This window comes from Rhincodon typus, chromosome 7, assembly GCF_021869965.1.
Source record: "Rhincodon typus isolate 14 chromosome 7, sRhiTyp1.1, whole genome shotgun sequence".
Taxonomy (NCBI): Eukaryota; Metazoa; Chordata; class Chondrichthyes; order Orectolobiformes; family Rhincodontidae; genus Rhincodon; species Rhincodon typus.
The window spans coordinates 8,425,278-8,443,571 of record NC_063338.1 but is presented as its reverse complement, the minus strand read 5'-3'; the positions used below and the strand labels follow the sequence as shown (position 1 = coordinate 8,443,571).

The 18,294-nt window shown below is 39.0% G+C and overlaps 1 protein-coding gene across 1 annotated transcript in view; it reads right to left on the bottom strand.

Annotated features, from left to right (window-relative positions):
• The window catches only part of LOC109913843 (sperm-associated antigen 16 protein), an 801,521-nt gene that overhangs the window by 362,634 nt on the left and 420,593 nt on the right, over window positions 1–18,294 (bottom strand).

The following is an 18,294-nucleotide window of genomic DNA, read 5'->3' as shown; positions in this document are numbered from 1 at the left end:
GTACACCTTGTTATCTACAATTTTAAACGTCACCTTTTGGCTCTTCCAGGAGATCAGCAGGCAGTAAGTAGAGGTAAGAAAACTAATAGGCCTCATCCCACACCATTTTGAACACAGTAGCGCATTCTGGAAGCATTAGAAGACGAGAAAACAACCCAGGAATTTGAAAAGTATGCCCATACTGAATCTCACCACAGGCAATTGAAAATGAAGACCGTTAACTGTGTTTCTCTCTTCATAAATGATCTGCTGAGTATTTCCAGCATTTTCTGTTTTTTTAATCATAGTATTACTGGGTGTTGGAATTGGAGCACAGAAGAAAATTATTTGTTCCCTGCTTTTTAGTGTTTAGTCCATTATGTTTTGAATGTGCAAAATTATAAGTTGCTGTAATGTTTCAGTTGGATATTTTGCCAACAGTAATTACTTGAGGTAATGAGATTACCATTTTGGGAATTCATTGGAACCCAATCAATTTTTGAAGAAAGACCTTGCAGTCTTAGGCCAGTGGCAATGGAAGGAGTATTCTTAATGTTATTAAGGCCATATATAAGGTACACAGTAAGATGGCTAGGAAATTTAGGAAAGTTATTACCCAGCAGGATCAGTCAGATAGATGGGTTACTGTCAGGAAAGGTAAGAAAGTAGTTCAAAAGTCTCCGGTGGCTATTCCTCTATCAAATATACATTTAGTTTTTGGAACAGTTGAAGTTGATAGTCACTCCAAGGAAAATGGAAAGGCGAGTCAGTTATTGGACACTCGGAACAATTCTTATGTTAGGCAGCATTTGACAAGATTTAATAGAATTACTGTTATAGGGGACTGTCCTGTGGCAGTGAGCGTAAATTTAGAATGATTTGTTGCTTTCCTGGTGCTAGGATTAAGGAGGTTTCTAAACATTTCAAGCATATTGTTAAAGGTGAGATTGAGAAGCCAGAAATTATCGTACACATTGGTAGGAATGACATTTTTAGGGAAAAGATTAAAGCAGTACAGAGTGAATTTAAGAGGGTAGGTAGAAGGTTAAAAAATAAAATGTTAAAAGTTGTCATTTCTGGTTTACTTCCAATGCCAAACTCAAGCAAGGGAAGGAACAAAAGATTAAAGGAGATAAATCAATGGCTGAAGAGCTGGTGTATTGTTCATGGATACAGGTTTTTGGACAATTGGAATGTCTTTTTGGATAGAAAAGACCTGTTCAAAAAGAATGGGTCGAACCTAACCTGGAAAGGGACCAATATCTTAGCAGGGAGATTTGCTTATTCTATTAAGGGTGACTTTATACTGATGAAGAAGGCAAGTGGAGAAACTCTAGGTAGCCATGTAAATGGAAGGATTAATGGGATAGGTTCTGAATATGAGGAGAACATGTCAATTAGAAAAGAAAGACAAGAGACAGTCAGAATATGTAGTAACCCTGAAGAACTAAATTGCATTTATTTCAATGCAAGGGGTCTACATGTAAGGCTGATGAACTCAGGGCATGTTTAAGAACATGGCATTGGGACGTCATAGCTATTACAGAAATGTGGCTGAGAGATGGACAAGACTGGCAGCTCAATGTTCCAGGTTTTAGATTCTAAAGGGAGGATAGCAAAGGAGGCAAGAAAGGAGGGAGGGTAGTGTTTTCGATTAAGGAATACATTACTGCTGTAACTATGGAAGTAACTTCTGAAAAATCGCCCAATGAAAATATGTGGGTAGAAATTACAAATAAAAAAGGAAAGATCACTTTGATGGGATTGTAGTACAGGCCTCCCAATAGTAAGAGATAAATTGAGAAACAAATATGTAGGGAGATCTCAGATATATGTAAGCATAATATAGTTGTAATAATTGGGGATTTTAATTTTCCAAACATTGACTGGGACTACCACAGTGTTAAACGTTTGGATGGTGAAGAATTTGTCAATTATGCTCAAGAAAGTTTTCTTTATCAATATGTGGATGCTCCTACTAGAGCAAAAGGAGCAAAACTAAACCTTCTTTTTGGGCATTAAGGCAGGACAGGTGGCTGAAATAAAAGCGGGGGACCCTTTGGGTCTAGCGATCATAATTCTATTAGTTTCAAAATGGTTATAAAAAAGGATAAGCCTTCCATAAAAGTTGAAGTTTGTAACTGGAGTAAGGCAAATTTTAATGGCATGAGACAAGGACTTTCAAAAGTTGATTGGAGTAGACTGTTCACAGATAGAAGGATGTCTGACAAGTGGGAGGCATCCAAGAGTATGATGACGAATGTTCAGAGGCATTTTGCTCCTGTTAGAGTGAAGGGTAAAGCTGGTAAGATTAAGGAACAATGGATGAATAAAGATATTGAAGTTCTAGTGAAGAATAAAAAAGAATCTTTTTTTAGATATAGACAACTTGGTTCAATTGAATCTTTTAATCAATAAAAAGACTGTAGGGGCATTCTTAAGAGAGAAATCAGGAAGGAAAAGAGGGATATGAGATAGCATTGGCAGGTAAAGTTAAGGATAATCCAAAGAGATTCTACAAATACATTAAGAGCAAGACAGTAACTAGAGAGAGGGTAAGGTCTCTTAAAGATCAAAGAGGTTGTCTTTGTGTTGAACCCCACGAGATAGGAAAGATACTAAATTGTTAGTTTTTATTGTTGAGAAAGAAATGAAGTCCAGAGAATGCAGAGAAATAAACTTTGATGTTTTAAAAACAGTTCACGTTACAGAAGAGGAAGTTCGGGTGGTCTTAGAGAATATATAGGTGATAAATCCCTGGGACCTGATCTGAAGTATCCCTAATGAATTCTAATGACAGTTGTGGGAAGTAAGGGAGGAAATTACAAGATCCCTTGCAGAAATATATGCATCATCTATAACCGCAGGTGAGGTGCCTGATGACTGGAGAGTGGCTAATGTTGTAACTTTGTTTGAAAAAGGTTGTAAGGAGAAACCGAGGAACTACAGACCTGTGAGTCTGACTTCGGTTGGAAGTGAGTTGTTGGAGGTGATTATAGAAGATAGGATTTATGAACATTTAGAGACGCAAGAATTGAGTAGGGATAGTCAACATGGTTTTGTGCAAGGAAAAGCGTGTCCCACAAACTTGATTGAGTTTTTAAGGAAGTTACCAAAAAGCTAGATTATGGCAGAGCAGTAGACATTGTTTATGTGGATTTTAGTAAAGCCTTTGACAAGGTACCACATGGTAGACTAGTTAGAAAAGTTAGGTCACATGGGATTCAGGGTGAACTTGCCAATTGGATACGTAATTGCCTTAACGGCAGGAGACAGAGAGTAGTGGTAGAGGGTTACTTTTCGGTCTGGAAGCCTGTCACCAGCGATGTTCCACAAGAATCGGTTCTGGGTCTTCTTTATTTTGTCATTTATGTAAATGATTTGGATGAGAATATAGAAGGTATGATTAGCAAGTTTGCGGATGGCATGCCATTGTAAACAGTGAAGAAGGTTTTATAAAGGGATCTTGTTCAAATCGGTCAATGTGCTGAAAAATGGCAGATGGAGTTCAATCTGGATAAATGCCATCATTTTGGTACAACCATCAAGGGTAGGGCTTATACTGTTAATGGTAGGGCCTTGGGTAGTGTTGTAGAACAGAGGGACCTAGGGATACAGGTACATAATTCTTCAAAGTTTGCATCACATATAGACAGGATGGTTAAAAATGTGTTTGGCACACTTGCCTTCATTGCTCAATCCTTTGAATATAGGAGTTGGGACGTTTTGTTGAGGTTGTACAGGACATTGGTGAGGCGTCTTTTGGAATACTGTGTCTGGTTCTGGTTGCCAGTTATAGGAAGGATATTACCAAGCTGGAGATGTTCAGAAGAGGTTTACCAGAATGTTGCTGTATATGAAAGGTTTGAGCTTTAAAGAAAGGCTGGATAGGCTGGGACTTTTTCCACTGGAGTGTAGGAGGTTGAGAGGTGAATAGAAATTTATAAAATAATGAGAGGTATACATAGAGTTGATGGTAATCGTCTCTTCCTTAAGATGGGGAATTTCAAGACTAGGGGACACACGTTTAAGGTTAGAGAAGGGAGATTTAAAAAAGACATAAGAGACAATTTTGTTTACACAGAGGGTGGTTTGTGTGTGGAATGAACATCCTGAGGAAGTGGTGGATGCAGGTACAATTACAATGTTTAAAAGACATTTGGATGGGTACACGAATAGGAAAGGTTTGGAGGGATATAGGCCAAGAGCAGGCACGTGGGACAAGTTTAGTTTGGGATTATGTTTGGCATGGACTGGTTGGACCGTAGAATCTGTTTCCATGCAGTATGACTCTGTGATTCAACTCTAATAACTCCATATAGGAAATGCAACAGATTGGACTACGAATTTGCAGTGGGCACTTTAATTGCAAGCCTGGAGGATTAAAATTGGCTCTTTATATTAAAGTTATTATTGTAGTTCAATGTCTGTCACCAATGAAATCATTTAAACTTGGATGATCAGGAAATGGCTTCAAATTGTTTGCTGATTATAGTAAATCTTATAAAGATCATCACCTTATAAAGATTCTTTTTTATTCTTCACTAGAACTTAGAGATGTCATTCTAGGCTACTTACTGGATCAGTTTGCTTTGGCATGTCAAATTCATTGTAAGTATTCAATAGTAATAGAACTTTTAGACTGTCGGAAGAAGTTTGATCTGTTGTGTACTTTATAACAAAATAATAACAAAAAAAGAATCACACGTTAAGTGAAATAAAGTAGTTCGGCGGCCTTAAATTAATTGTTCTTAACTGTTTGTTATTTCTAATATAGTTAGATGCAATTTTATAGATTCCCATAATATAATCTTTTTTATGAAGCATATACCACATATTTTGTGAAAGGTGTTTCTCTGGAATTCATTCTGGCTACATGAAGCATTATAAAAATGTAAGGGCAGTAACAGGCACCAGGTTTTCTGTGCTCAAGTCCACTTAGGGTGCACAGGAAGTTACTTTAGATGTGGTGAAACTGACCTGTTGTGATGAGGAGTGAACTTTCACAGTTGGTTGCAACAAAGGATTAAGTGCTTTTAAGAACAAGACTATACTTCTAATTAAAATTTAATTAGACCTATTCTTACTGTAATGGTCAGAGCCGTTAAAGATGTTTCTTTGAATGGAAGAGCAATTTTATTACTTGCTAACTCCTAGAAAAATAATAAACATGTGGCATCAAACATATGGATTTCGGTAGTGACGTGCACATACATAAATACAAAAGAAAGATAAAAATATATTGTAGTTTAGTATTTGGTCGGGTGTCCTTGAGATGTAGGAGTTTACCCTGAGATCACGAATGTTTAACTAATTTTTGGGATTGTTAGCAGTAGAGAATATTGCATTTATCTTTTAAGTTTTCTGTTATTTCTTTCCATTAGTTCTGTCAGAGGCTTTTCCAGCCAGTTTCAGGTCTGCAGTCAAAAACTCATCTCATCTGCTCTGCCATAGAGACAGTCTCTCGAAACAGCAATTTGTTTGTATATTCCAATGTTTCATCACCGAAATGTGAAGATTCTCATGGTGTTGCAAATTGGATAGGAGATAAGGACCTGTTGATGCCTCCTGGGGGTGGTTTGCCAGCTGCATTTATTGCCCTCAGTGAAAATGTTAATTTTAACTCAACATGTACCTTTTCTTTGTTCTGAAGAAGTCAAAATAGACGTGAAACATTAACTCTGTGTTGCTGTCTCCACAGATGCTACCAGACCAGCAGAATTTCTCCAGAACTTTGTGTGTCTATTTCTTTATCTAATCCAAGTGAGTTTCGTGCATCAAGTTCAAACTTTGAGGTCAGATGATGTCAGTGGCTATTTTAAGTCAGTATTTTTGGTCTCTTTCTAAAACCATTTCAGTCTATGAAAGTCCCAGGTGTTAATTCAAATGATGGAATTCAGAAATTAACAGCCAATATTTTATGTCATCATGACAAATCAATGATAAAGGGATGGCATAAAATTCAGAACTATTTGTTTGGTCAATGCATAACATAACCAAATGTTTAGCACACAGGCAATTTCATCCATACTTTGTGATTTAAAGACCATTTAATATAGCTATCAATATATCATTACTTGTCCCTTCTGTACCCACCTGTACCACTATAATAAATCTATTATGAAAACCCATGAATTCATCACCTCCAAACTCCATCACTCACACACTGTTATTGCCTGATTTCAATTCTCCAGCACATTTGTACACATATTTGGGTCATCCAAAACTCTACTGCTCAAATCCCATCACAGCTCAGACCATCATGGATGCTAAACTCCCATCCATGGACTCCATTTACACTTTTTGTTGCTGCCAACATCATCAAAGACTGTTTCCACCCTGGTAGTGCTCTCTTCCAACCTCTTCTGTCAGGCATAAGATACAGAAACTTAAACACATGCACCAACAGGTTCAAGAACCACTTCTTCCCTGCTGTTATTAGACGCTGAATGGACCTCTCTAACTTCAAATAATGTTGTTCTTGCTAATTTGATCTTGCTTTGTGTTCCTCCTGTGCAGCCATGACCTTGTATACCTCACTCTGCCTAAGCACCCTATGATCTGTATGTCCTTGTTTGCCATGATCTGCTTGTACTCCTCGCAAAACTTTTCACTGTACTTAGGAACATGTGACTACAATAAATTAACTTAAGTCAAATCAATAAATTCTGCTCACACATCATTCCCATCCTAACCTTATGAAATGTTCCTTCTGACTTCACCAGAAGTTGGAACACCGACAACCTGAGCTTATCTCCTTCATCTTTAGCTAAACCTGCATACCATATCTCCAAGATTAGCTGTAGCAATCACAGAGTCACAGACAACTAGAAATTTGTCAAACACAAACAGCACACTTCCAGTTTGGTGCTGGTTGCTCACTTCCAACGACGTGCAGGTTAGGTGGATTGGCCATGGGAAATGTAGGAGTATAGGGTGGTGTGGTGGGGGATGGTGGGACGCTCTTCAGAGGGTAAATATGGACTCGATGGACCGAATAGTCTGCTTCCACACTGTAGGGATTCTATTTTATGATTCTGCTTTTCTTTGCCAAGTCACTGAGTAACTCTCTTATTTACCCAGTCACCTGGCTACCCCACTCATTTACCCAGTCAACTAACTCACCTTCGCACTACCCATAAATGTACTTCACATGCATACCCATGTATCCACTGATCCACTTAGCCTTTTATCCACCTACCTAATCACTCACTCACCTACTTATGTGCTCACCTATTCAATCATCCATTCTTTAATACACATCCAAAGACAGGACCTTTAGACTTACCTGAATATGGCAGCTAGTGCTTTAAAAGGGAGCAAAGCCTATTTTCAATTATTCTACTCCACGCTACAGTTCTCTAGTAGATGTAGTGCTGTGCATCTCTCTGACAGCCAAGATCAGAAGATCTCAGATGAAACATACAACAAGATGAAACATACAACAACATTGGGTCAGAAGAATCTTTTTACACTATGCCAAAAATTCAGGTCATTGAAAGGTTATGAAGAATTAAATGATGTTTTAAATATCGCTGTTCAGTCTGCCAGATTGATCATCATAAGTGTTGGCAAACTATCCAAATGACACCCAATGCTGAACTCATTTTTGATCTGAAACCACCAGCACACAAAGAAATTACTTCATCAATCATAACGATTTTGCATTGCTTTTGTTCGGAAATCAATATTTCTCCTCTTTTGTCTCCCAAAAGTACATGCAAGCTGATATTTTTCGAGTCCTTTCCCAAAAGATGTTTTTTTTTCCCCACAGGGCATCGAATTTTTTTTCAGTCAGTTTGTTTTACATATTGTACTGGATAAAATTAATTTCTACTAATGACTTGTCTTGTTTAAAGGTAATTTGGAAGACTGGCTGTTTGCCCTCTCCTCTAAATTTTTAAACATGAGCCTGTTTATTGCTTTGTTTGTGGTCTGCCACAATTTGATATAGCTAATCTGCTTTAGTATAAGCAATCTTGACTGGACTAAGCTGCAGTTAGAATGATTACCAAGTATTTAAGTGACAAGTGTTTCCCTGTAATTTGTTCAAATAAAGGTAATTTGGAATTCTCAAGCACAAAAAGCAGCATAAATCACTGAATGATAGTAAAATTATTCCAAACTAAATTAAACCAAAATAATTTGACTTGATAATTGTATTGAACATATTAGTCTACAAATTAGGAGCAGGTGTAGATTATTCGATCATTTAAACCTTGTTGTGTCATTTGATGAGATAATGGCTGCTCTGAATGTGACTTCAATTCCACTTTCTTGTCTTTTTTGCCAATGGAGTATCTATCTAACTCAAATTTGAATATATACAATTAGACAAAATACATTGGCTAACAACCCTTTGAGAGAAAACAATTTCTCTTCCTTTCCATCCTAAATGGAAGATCACTAAATTTTACACCGTACCTATAGTTATATTTTCACCCCAAAGTGGAAATATCATCCAGGGAGTCATGACTCCTCAGGATCTTATGTGTTTCAATACAATCACTTTCATTTTTCTAAACTCCAAAGGGTACCTTTTAAAATAAAATCTCATAAGATGTGGGCATTGCTGGTAAGGCCAGCACTTGTTGCCAATCCTAACTGACCTTGAGCTGAATGGCTTGCTAAGTCAATTCAAAGGCCAGTTCACAGTCAGTCATGTTACTGTTTATCTAGAATCATACATAGGCCAGACCAGGTAATTTCAGCAGATTTCCTCCTCTAAAGCTCAGTTGTGAGGCAAATAGGTATTTACAGAGTTTGAATGCAAACTATTGAGGTCTCAACAAAAGTCCATTGCAATTCAGTGATGTGCAAAATGATGAGGTGCAAAGACATAAAAAGACAAAATTATGAAAACAGCCTGTGCAGATGCAATTAAAAAAAAATCAAACTGCTGGAGAAGCTCAGCAGATCTGGCAGTATTTGTGGAAAGAGAAACAGAGTTAACGTTTCGAGTCCAGTGACTCTTAATCAGAACTGATAGCAGCTAGTATTTTTGGAAAATGTGGTATTTTTGGTGAAGATGGGGGTGGGAGCAGCAGGGAGAGGAGAGGAGGGAGTGATGGGAGGTGACATGTGATGGAGACAAAGTCCAGAGAAAGAGATATATGAAAGGGGTAGGCAGACAAGGGGCTTGTTGATAACAAGCTAGGATAGAAGAGAAGTTAAATAAGTGATAATGAGAGCTTATTCAGTTTCTCTTCTGTCTTGGCTTACTACCAACATTCTAGCAAAATACAAAGATACATCTCTGACCTTAAATGATTAATTGACCTTCGTCTGATAGTTAGAATTCAGATGAGCTGAGGTTATGTCAGGGAGGGACACTTAGCAGAAGTTCTAAATCTTAATTCCAGGAAAGTCCAGGTTATGAATATTATAGCCACATTTGTGTATAATCCATTGCAGCCTAACAAACATGAAAATGATAATAACCTTAAATCAAATCATCGGATTTCCCAACACACAATTTGCTGGATAACTGGTTTGTATTAAAGGTTTCTCGCCAATTGGAAAACAGCCTTTGGTCCTTTGGGATTATGGAAATTTCTTCAAAAGAAATCCCTTCATGGAGAGACAGAAAAGTTGTGGATATTTTATAATCAACCTGTTCAGAGATGTTATTGCACTTCTGGAGCCGGTGGGACTTGAACCCAGATCTTCTGGCTGAGATGTCAGGACACTACTGCTGCACCACAAGAGAGCCTAATAAAGTCACCACACGCCCAGAGGGCCATATGGCTGCTGTCTCATTCCTAGCCAGGACAGGAAGTGAAAGCATATTGTTGGCACTGCTGTGTAGTACAAACCAGTCATCCAGCCAACTGAGCTAATCAACCTCCTCCGCAGGAACATTGTGCCCATCATATTATAATTCGTTTCAACAGGTTCAATAAAAGTCTAATTGACAACCTGCCTCATTCGCTGAAGGTTTTCTCATTGCCTGAAGACTGAAATGCAGCCTCTCCTGCAGTTAAGTGGACTCAGTTGCTATGTTTCATGGTCTGCTCGACTGCGTTAAACACTTCTCTGGAACCTTAACTAACTATTTACAAATATGATCAGGGATTATAAATTACAAGTGATTAATACATAACATATGTTTTATTAAAGTATCAACTACAACATAAAGGCTTTGATTCATTTATATTTTAATTCTTTTATCATTATACACTCATTGGACTTGGGCATCACTAGCTGGGCTACTGCTTGTCCATGATTGCCCTTGATTGATTGATTGATTGATTGATTTATTTTACTTGTACCAGAGTACAGTGAAAAGCTTTGTTTACAAGCAGTACAGGCAGATCATAGTAAGCAAGGATGTACAGATTAAAGGTCGTAAAAAAACTTAGACAGAAGCATACAGGTTACATTGCACAGGGTGTGGTACTAGACAGGATCAATATTAACAAGATCAGCTTTATTTGAGGTTAAAGAGTCCATTCATCAGTCTAATAACAACTGGGAAGAAGCTGTTCCTGAACCTGCTGGTGTGTGTGTTCAAGTTTCTGTATCTTCTGCCTGATGGAAGAGGTTGTAGGAGATCATTACCGGCTGCGATGGGTCCTTGATGATGTTGGCAGCCTTTCCATGGCAATGAGCTGTGTAAATGGAGTCCATAGATAGTAGGTTGGCTTCCGTGATGGTGGGCTGTGCACACAACCTTCTGTAGTTTCTTACAGTCCTGGGCAGAGCAGTTGTAATACCAGGCTGTTATACACCCGGACAGTATGCTTTCAATAGTGCATCTGTATAAGTTGGTGAGTGTCCCTATGGACATGCCAAATTTCCTGAGCCTCCTGAGGAAGAAGAGGCGTTGTTGTGCCTTCTTGACAGCTGAGGTCTTGGGAAGTCTAAGACTGGTTGTCAGTTATTGTCACTCCGAGGAACTTGACACCCTCCACCCTTTCAACCTTAGTTCCGTTGGTGTAGAAGGGGCATGTCATCTCCTTTCTTTCTGAAGTCAATGATCAGTTCTTTAGTTTTGCCAACATTGAGAGAGAGGTTGTTCTCATTGTACCACGTCACCAAGCCCTTTATCTCCTTTCTGTATTTTGATTTGTCCTTGTTAGATATCCATCCTACTATGGTGGTGTCGTCAGCAAACATGTAGACGGCATTCGTTCGGAATTTGGCAACACAGTCGTGGGTGTACAGGGAGTGCAGTAGGAGGGTGAGGATGCATCCTTTGGGGGCTCCAGTGTTGATTGTTATTGTGGAGGTGCAGTTACTCACCTTCACTAATTGTGGTCTGTGGGTCAGAAAGCTGAGGAATCAGTTGAAAAGGTGATGGTGGGCCCCCTTCTGGAATCGCTGCAGTCCACGTGTTATTAAGTAGACACACATTACCATTAAGGAGGAAATTCCAGGATATTGACCCAGTAACAGTGAAAGAATGGTGATAAATTTCCAAATCAGAATGGTGAGTAGCTTGGAAGGAACTTGCAAGTGGTGGTGTTTCCATGAATCGGTTGCCCTTGTCATTATAGATGGAAGTGGTTATGGGATTTGAAAAGTGCTGTCTAAAGATGTTTCATGAATTTCTGCAGTGCATCTTGTAAATAGTAAACACAGCTTTTATTGAGTGCTGGTGGTGGAGGGAATTGACGTTTGTGGATGCGGTGCCAATCAAGTGGGCTGCTTTGTTTTGGATGGTGTCAAACACTCATCCAGGGAAGTGGGTGTATTCCATTACACTCCTGACTTTTGTCTTGCAGATAGTTGGTAGTCTATGGGAAGTCAAGAGGTCCGTGTTCTTAGCCTCTGACCTGCTCTTGTAGCCACTGTATTTATATGTTGAGTCCAATTGAGTTTCTGGTAATGATAAACCCCAGGATGTTGAGAGTAGGGGATTCAGTGATGGCAAAACCATTGTATGTCAAGGCATAGTGGTTAGATTGTCTCTTATTAAAGATGGTCATTGCCTGGAATTTGTGTGAAGCAGAAATTACTTGCCATTTTTATTTATTTATATATTTTTATATAGAATTTATTTTAGATTTTGGATTTGAACTAGTGGCATGTGGGTTTGCTCTGCATGTCTGAAGGGATTTAATAATTAATTTGTAAATATTTCTGTAGCTAAGATGATTTATTTAAAACATAATATTTGCAAGAGACTTTCTGGAGAGTAATGGGGTTTGGTTTACATTGGAGAGTTTACAAATGAACAAAGTAAATAATGCAGTGTATTAAGCTTTCAGGCGGAGGATTTTGGAATATTTTTCAGACTTAGGGGAAACACCCATAGCTAGAAAAAAAGCTTTTATAGTTTCAGTTTGGGGTGGTTTACAGAAGTCTTTGCTGCAGTTGAACATACTGCTCAAGATAAAGGGAGATAGTTTAGGATCATTAAGAAAGAAGTTACCTCTGTGTAATGCAGTTAGTTTATAAGTTCCAGACCAGAAGTCTATGATTAAAACACTGAAGGGTTAGGGTTTAAGGCTGAGACAGTCTTTCTGCAATTGTATAAAGGTTACAGGAAGAGGCTATTAGTCATTCAAAATGGAATATTGAAACCATAGTTAAAATTAAGCCTTATAGTTGTGAAAAGGAAGGGAATTTTCTCTGATGTAAGTATTACAAAGGAGGGCTTTGAGATTAATTGACTTCTATATTACTAGTGTCTTGAAACTTTTAAATTTATGATACATGTAAATAGTTTTGTTTATTTTTTTTTGCAAAATAAACTTCAATTTTATTGTTAAAACCAAATCTTCAGCATTGGGTGCTAATGTTTAAATGAGAAACCACTTTGTTGCAAAACGAGAACTAAATGTGATGTATCAAGCCAGATTTCAGTCTGGGATCTGACTTGTCCAATAATAACATCAACTGGAATTAGAACAGAACATTTTAACACTCTTTTCTAAGCATCTATTTATTAATTTATTTTTTGCAATTAGTCCTCCAAACAGAAGTGCATTCATTTATTTATTGCCTTGTGGGATCATTGCCAAAGCTGAAATTTATTGCTCATCCCTAATTACCCTTGAGAAGATGGTGGTGAGCTGCCTTCTTGAGCCACACCTGTTCTTGTGTAGATGCACTCATACTGTTGATGGCAAGGGGCTTCCAGGCTTACACAGAACATAGAACATAGAACATAGAACAGTAGAGCACAGCACAGGCCCTTCGGCCCACGATGTTGTGCCAACCTATTATCCTACTAAGATCAATCTACCCTGCATACCCTACATTTTACAATCCTCCATGTGCCTATCCAAGAGTTGCTTAAAAGTCTCTTAAGTGTCTGACTCCACTACTACTGCCCACCACTCTCTGTGTGAAGAATCTACCTCTGACATCTCCCCTATACCTTCCTCCAATCACCTTAAAATTAAGCCCCCTTGTAATAGTCATTTCCGCCCTGGGAAAAAGTCTCTGACTATCCACTCTATCTATGCCTCTCATCATCTTGTAAACCTCTATCAAGTCACCTCTCATCCTTCTTTGCTCCAATGAAAAAAGCCGTAGCTCCCTCGATCTTTCCTCGTAAGACCTACCCTCCAGTCCAGGCAGCATCCTGGTAAATCTCCTCTACACCGTCTCTAAAGCTTCCACATCTTTCCTACAATGAGGTGGCCAGAACTGAACACAATATTCCAAGTGTGGTCTAACCAGAGTTTTATAGAGCTGCATCATAACCTCGTGGCTCTTAAACTCAATTCCCCTGCCAATGAAAGCCAATACACCATGCATCTTCTTTACAATCCTATCAACGTGGGTAGCAACTTTGAGGGATCTATGGACGTGGACCGCAAGATCCCTCTGTTCCTCCACACTGCCAGGAATCCTGCCATTAACCCTGTAAAAGGGTAAAATTGAAGGAGAATTTGCATGCGGTGTTGTTTCCATGTGCCTGCTGCCTTTGCTCTTCTAGATGGAGATATTGGGCTTGGGAAATGCTGTTGTGTATCTTGTACCACTGATAGGACAAAGCAAATTTTTTAAAGTGGTAGATAGGGTATTAATTAGTTTATGCTAGAGACCTGTGGATCTGAATAATCTGTTAAATAGGAAAAGGGACATGAGAGAGCAGTATAATTGTTGAACAGTGTAAAGTGACATTGCAAGCACTTTTGGCACTAAATCTCGATCCATATAAAGGACAGAATAATGTTACTTAGAACTCTATACTGTCAAAAGCAATTAGTAGTTCATTTGATCATTGGAACACACCAAATCCCAGATTTGGCGTTCCTGATGCTGTTTTGCCCAGAGTATCATGTAGCAGTTCAGGAGATTTAGAAATAAACAACTACTTGGTGCAGCCACTTGGGAGGGAAGTATGTCAGAATGCCCTCCCATTGTTCACAATTGGCTTAGAGTTCTTATCAGGAAACATTTCTGTATTATTTATGTTGAATATGTTATCTGCATCAATCTAGCTATTTTTAAATTCCTAATTTATAAGGGAATACAAACTTTTTTATAGTGAAATGGAATTGATGAATACATTTGTAACTCAGGAATTATTTTTGTTTCTTCATGGGATGTGGTCTTCACTGGCTTCGTCAGTATTTATTGCTCTTGAGAAAGTGGTGGTGAGCTGCCTCCTTGAACTGGTGCAGTCCATCTGGTGTATATACATCCATGATGTTGTTATAAAGGGATTCTCAGGATTTTGAACCAATGGCACTGAAGGAACAGCATTATATTTCTAAGTCAGGATGATGAATGGCTTGCAAAGGATATTGAAGGATATTGTTGTTCCAATGCATTTGCTGCCCTAGTACTGCGCAGGTGATCATAAATTTAGAATGTGGATATCATCAGCCAATGCCATTTTTCAGTAGAGTCGGAGGACATTTTACAAGGTTTACCCCTTTTATCTTTTATCTGGATGACGTGCTTTCAGCATATAAGGACAGTTGCACACCATCCAACATCTGGCAGAGAGAGCAGTCCAAACTTTGAAGACAGGCTTAAAGAAATGGCCTACAGCTTCACTTGATACCAAACTGTCCTGGTTCCTGTTTGATTATAGGACCACCTATTATGCAACTACAGGGATAGCTCCAGCAGAGTTGCTAATGGGGAGAAGACTCCACACCAGGTTAAATCTAACCTTTCTGGTCCTGGGGGGAGGGCGAAACAGCATCAGGAATGCCAGTGCCGGATACAAGATTCCTGTAAGTGAGGGACACAGTTTACTTCAGGGGACGAAGTTTGGTGCCGCAACCACGGAAGTAGCCCTACATGGGTAAGAGGCATGTTCAGCATGAGGTCAAGTCCTGTTACATACAAAGTTCAGGTAGGAGAGGTGGTCTTGATCAAGCAGATTGACCACATGAAAGCTACAAGTTCGCAAACAGGGCAGGAGCGAAACATACTTGGCTCCTTTACTGCCTTTCCGACTATTCCAGAACCCTTGGGTTCTCCCCCTTGAGCATTGAAAAAACCTTAGAGTCTGAGACAGCCATAGCAGAATTCTCAGCGTCAACACGTTTACCACCTAAAGAAGGGGATGAATTTCTTCTGAGACACTCCAGACGCAAGAGTTAGGCCACGGTCCGGTACATGTCACCCGTATCCGAGCCTCAGTCAGAGGAACCGGACAAAACTGCGCTAGGAGAGGCTCCAAGAAAAAGAACAAGTCAATGTCTCTGAAGGGAGGGAGGTAGTGAGTGTAACAAAGTCAACTAGGTGGACCTCATAGAATATGAGTTCCTTGACTGAGGCTGTTAATCTGGTCCAGCCTCTGTAGAAATATTTCACCTATTATGTTGATAGTAGAGGATTCACATGATGGTAACACCATTGTATAACAAGTCAAAACGGTTAGATTCTCTATTGTTGAAGAAGGTTATTACCTGGTACTTGTGTGGCACAAATGCTACTTGCCACTTTTCAGCCTAGCCTGGATATAACACAGGTTTTATATTTGGATATGAAATAATTTAGTATCTGAAGAACCACGAATGGTGCTGAACATTATGCAATCGTCAGTGATCATCTTCACTCATCATCTTGTGATGGAGGGAATGGCATTGATGCAGAAGTTAAAGATAGTTGGGCCTACAGCACTACCAACCTTTCCATCACTTTACTGATGATCAAGACAAGACTTGATGGGGTGGTAATTGGCCAAGTGGGACATTCTGCTCTTTTTTCAACAGGATGTACTGAGTCAAATTTACACATTTTTGGGTAGGTGCCAGTATTGTAGCTGTACCGCAACAGGTGGCTAGGGCTATGGAAAATTCTAGAGCATATATCTTTAGTTTTAATGCTGTCAGGATGGACTACATAGTATCCATTACCTCAGCCATTTCTTGAAAACTCGTGGAGTGAACTGAATTGGCTGAAGACGAATAACTCTGATGCTTGAGACCTCCAGGGCAGATTGAGATGGAGTATCCATTTCTGGTTGAGGATTGTTGCAAATGCTTTAACTTTATGTTTTTGCCCTGATATGCTGGGATATCCCATCACTGAGGAGTGGGGATGTTTGTGGAGCCTCCTTCTCCAATTAGTTACTTAATTGTATATCAACATTCATATCTGTGTGTGGCAGAAATGCAGAGCTTAGATCTGATTTGGTGGCTGTGGGATCACTTAGCCTGTGTATTACTTGCTGCTTATGTTGTTTGGCAGGCAAATAGTCCAGTTTTCTATCTTCACTAGGTTGACACCTCATTGTTAGACATGCCTGGTGCTGCTTCTGGCATGACCTCCTGCATTCTTCATTGAATTAGAGTTGATGCCCTGGCTTGTTGAAACAGTAGAGCTGGGGGGTTTTCAGTCCATGTGGTTGTAGATTCTATTGGCATACAATTCCATTCTGCTTATTGCACACAGTGCCTCATGTATTTCCAATCTTGAGTTGCTAGTTGCATTCAAAATCTATTCCATTCAGTACAGTGATGTTGCCATTCACTATGATCGAGAGTATCTTCAATGTGAAGATCAGACCTCTTCTCCACAAGGACTATGTGGTGGTCATTTCTACTGATATGTCATGGTCAGGTCTTTCTGCAATAAGTAGATTGGTGACAATGAAAATGTTTTCTGCTATAATCAGTTCTTTCACCGCAGACCCTGTCCTTTAGCAGTGATGGCCTTTAGGACTCAATCACCCTATTCAATGCTTGAAATTGAAGTCCCTAAGCCAGAATACATTTGGCGTCTTCGCCTCTCTCAACACTTCCGCCAAGTAGTGCTATAAATGGAAGAATATTGAATATGAGGGGTGTTTGTCAGTGATAATCAGAAGGACGTCTCCTTGCCCATCCACAGTCAATGTTGAGGACTCCCAAGGCAACTCCCTCCCAACACTATACCACAGTGTCACCAACTCTGCTGGGTGCATCCCGCACATTGAGCACATGATCTTAAGGTACAATTCCATGAGTATAAATATATCAGGCTGCTTCTTGGCCAAGAAACAGCTTTCCCAATTTTGACAAACCCCCAAATAATAGTAAGGAGGATATTGGATCAATATTGCTATGTTTGCCATTCTGTTTCCAGTATCTTTTCAGCTCATTATACAAGCACAATCAGACAAAAAGCAAAGGACAATGGCCAAATAAGCTGTTTTAGTCAGTACTGGTTGAAGGATAAATATTAGCCATATATTCTTTCTTTTCTATGAACAATATTATTCTAGTTACCAAAATAGCATTTCAATCAATGAACTTTTATTTCTGAGCCATAACTGCTACCACCTCATCAAGGCTGATAAGCATTCCTTCTATCTAGATACCATCTGCAGATAGTATAACTTGCAGGTTTTTCTGTTAATCAGTTTCAATCTATTTTTCAACAAATTTGTCATAATTACATTTGTTACCAAGGACATGGGGCAACATGACCGGCACAAGTGGCATAAAATCGCAACTAAAAACAAAATAAAAATTCACAGAAGTTGGGAAGCTAAAGAATCACTCCAAGGCTGCATTCTAATTGTTATTCAGATATAAATGACAAAAATCAATCACAGATACAAAACGAACAAATGACATTTTTTTAATGTGGGGAAAGGGTGGCCTACTGATAATGTCACTGGAAGAGTAATCCAGAGGGCTAAGCTAATGTTCTGGGTCATGAGTTCAAATCCCACTGTGGAAGCTGATGAATTTAATTTCAATAAATAAATCTGGAATTATACAGATGGTATCAGCGACATTGACCACAAAACTATAAATGATTGCTGTAGAAACTCATCTTGTCTAATAATGGCCTTTAGGAAAGAAAATCAATAATTTATATTCAGTCTGCTCTGGCCTATATGTGACTCCAGACCAATAGAAAGATGGTTGGCTCTTAACTGCCCTCTGAGATATCCCAGCAAGCCATTCA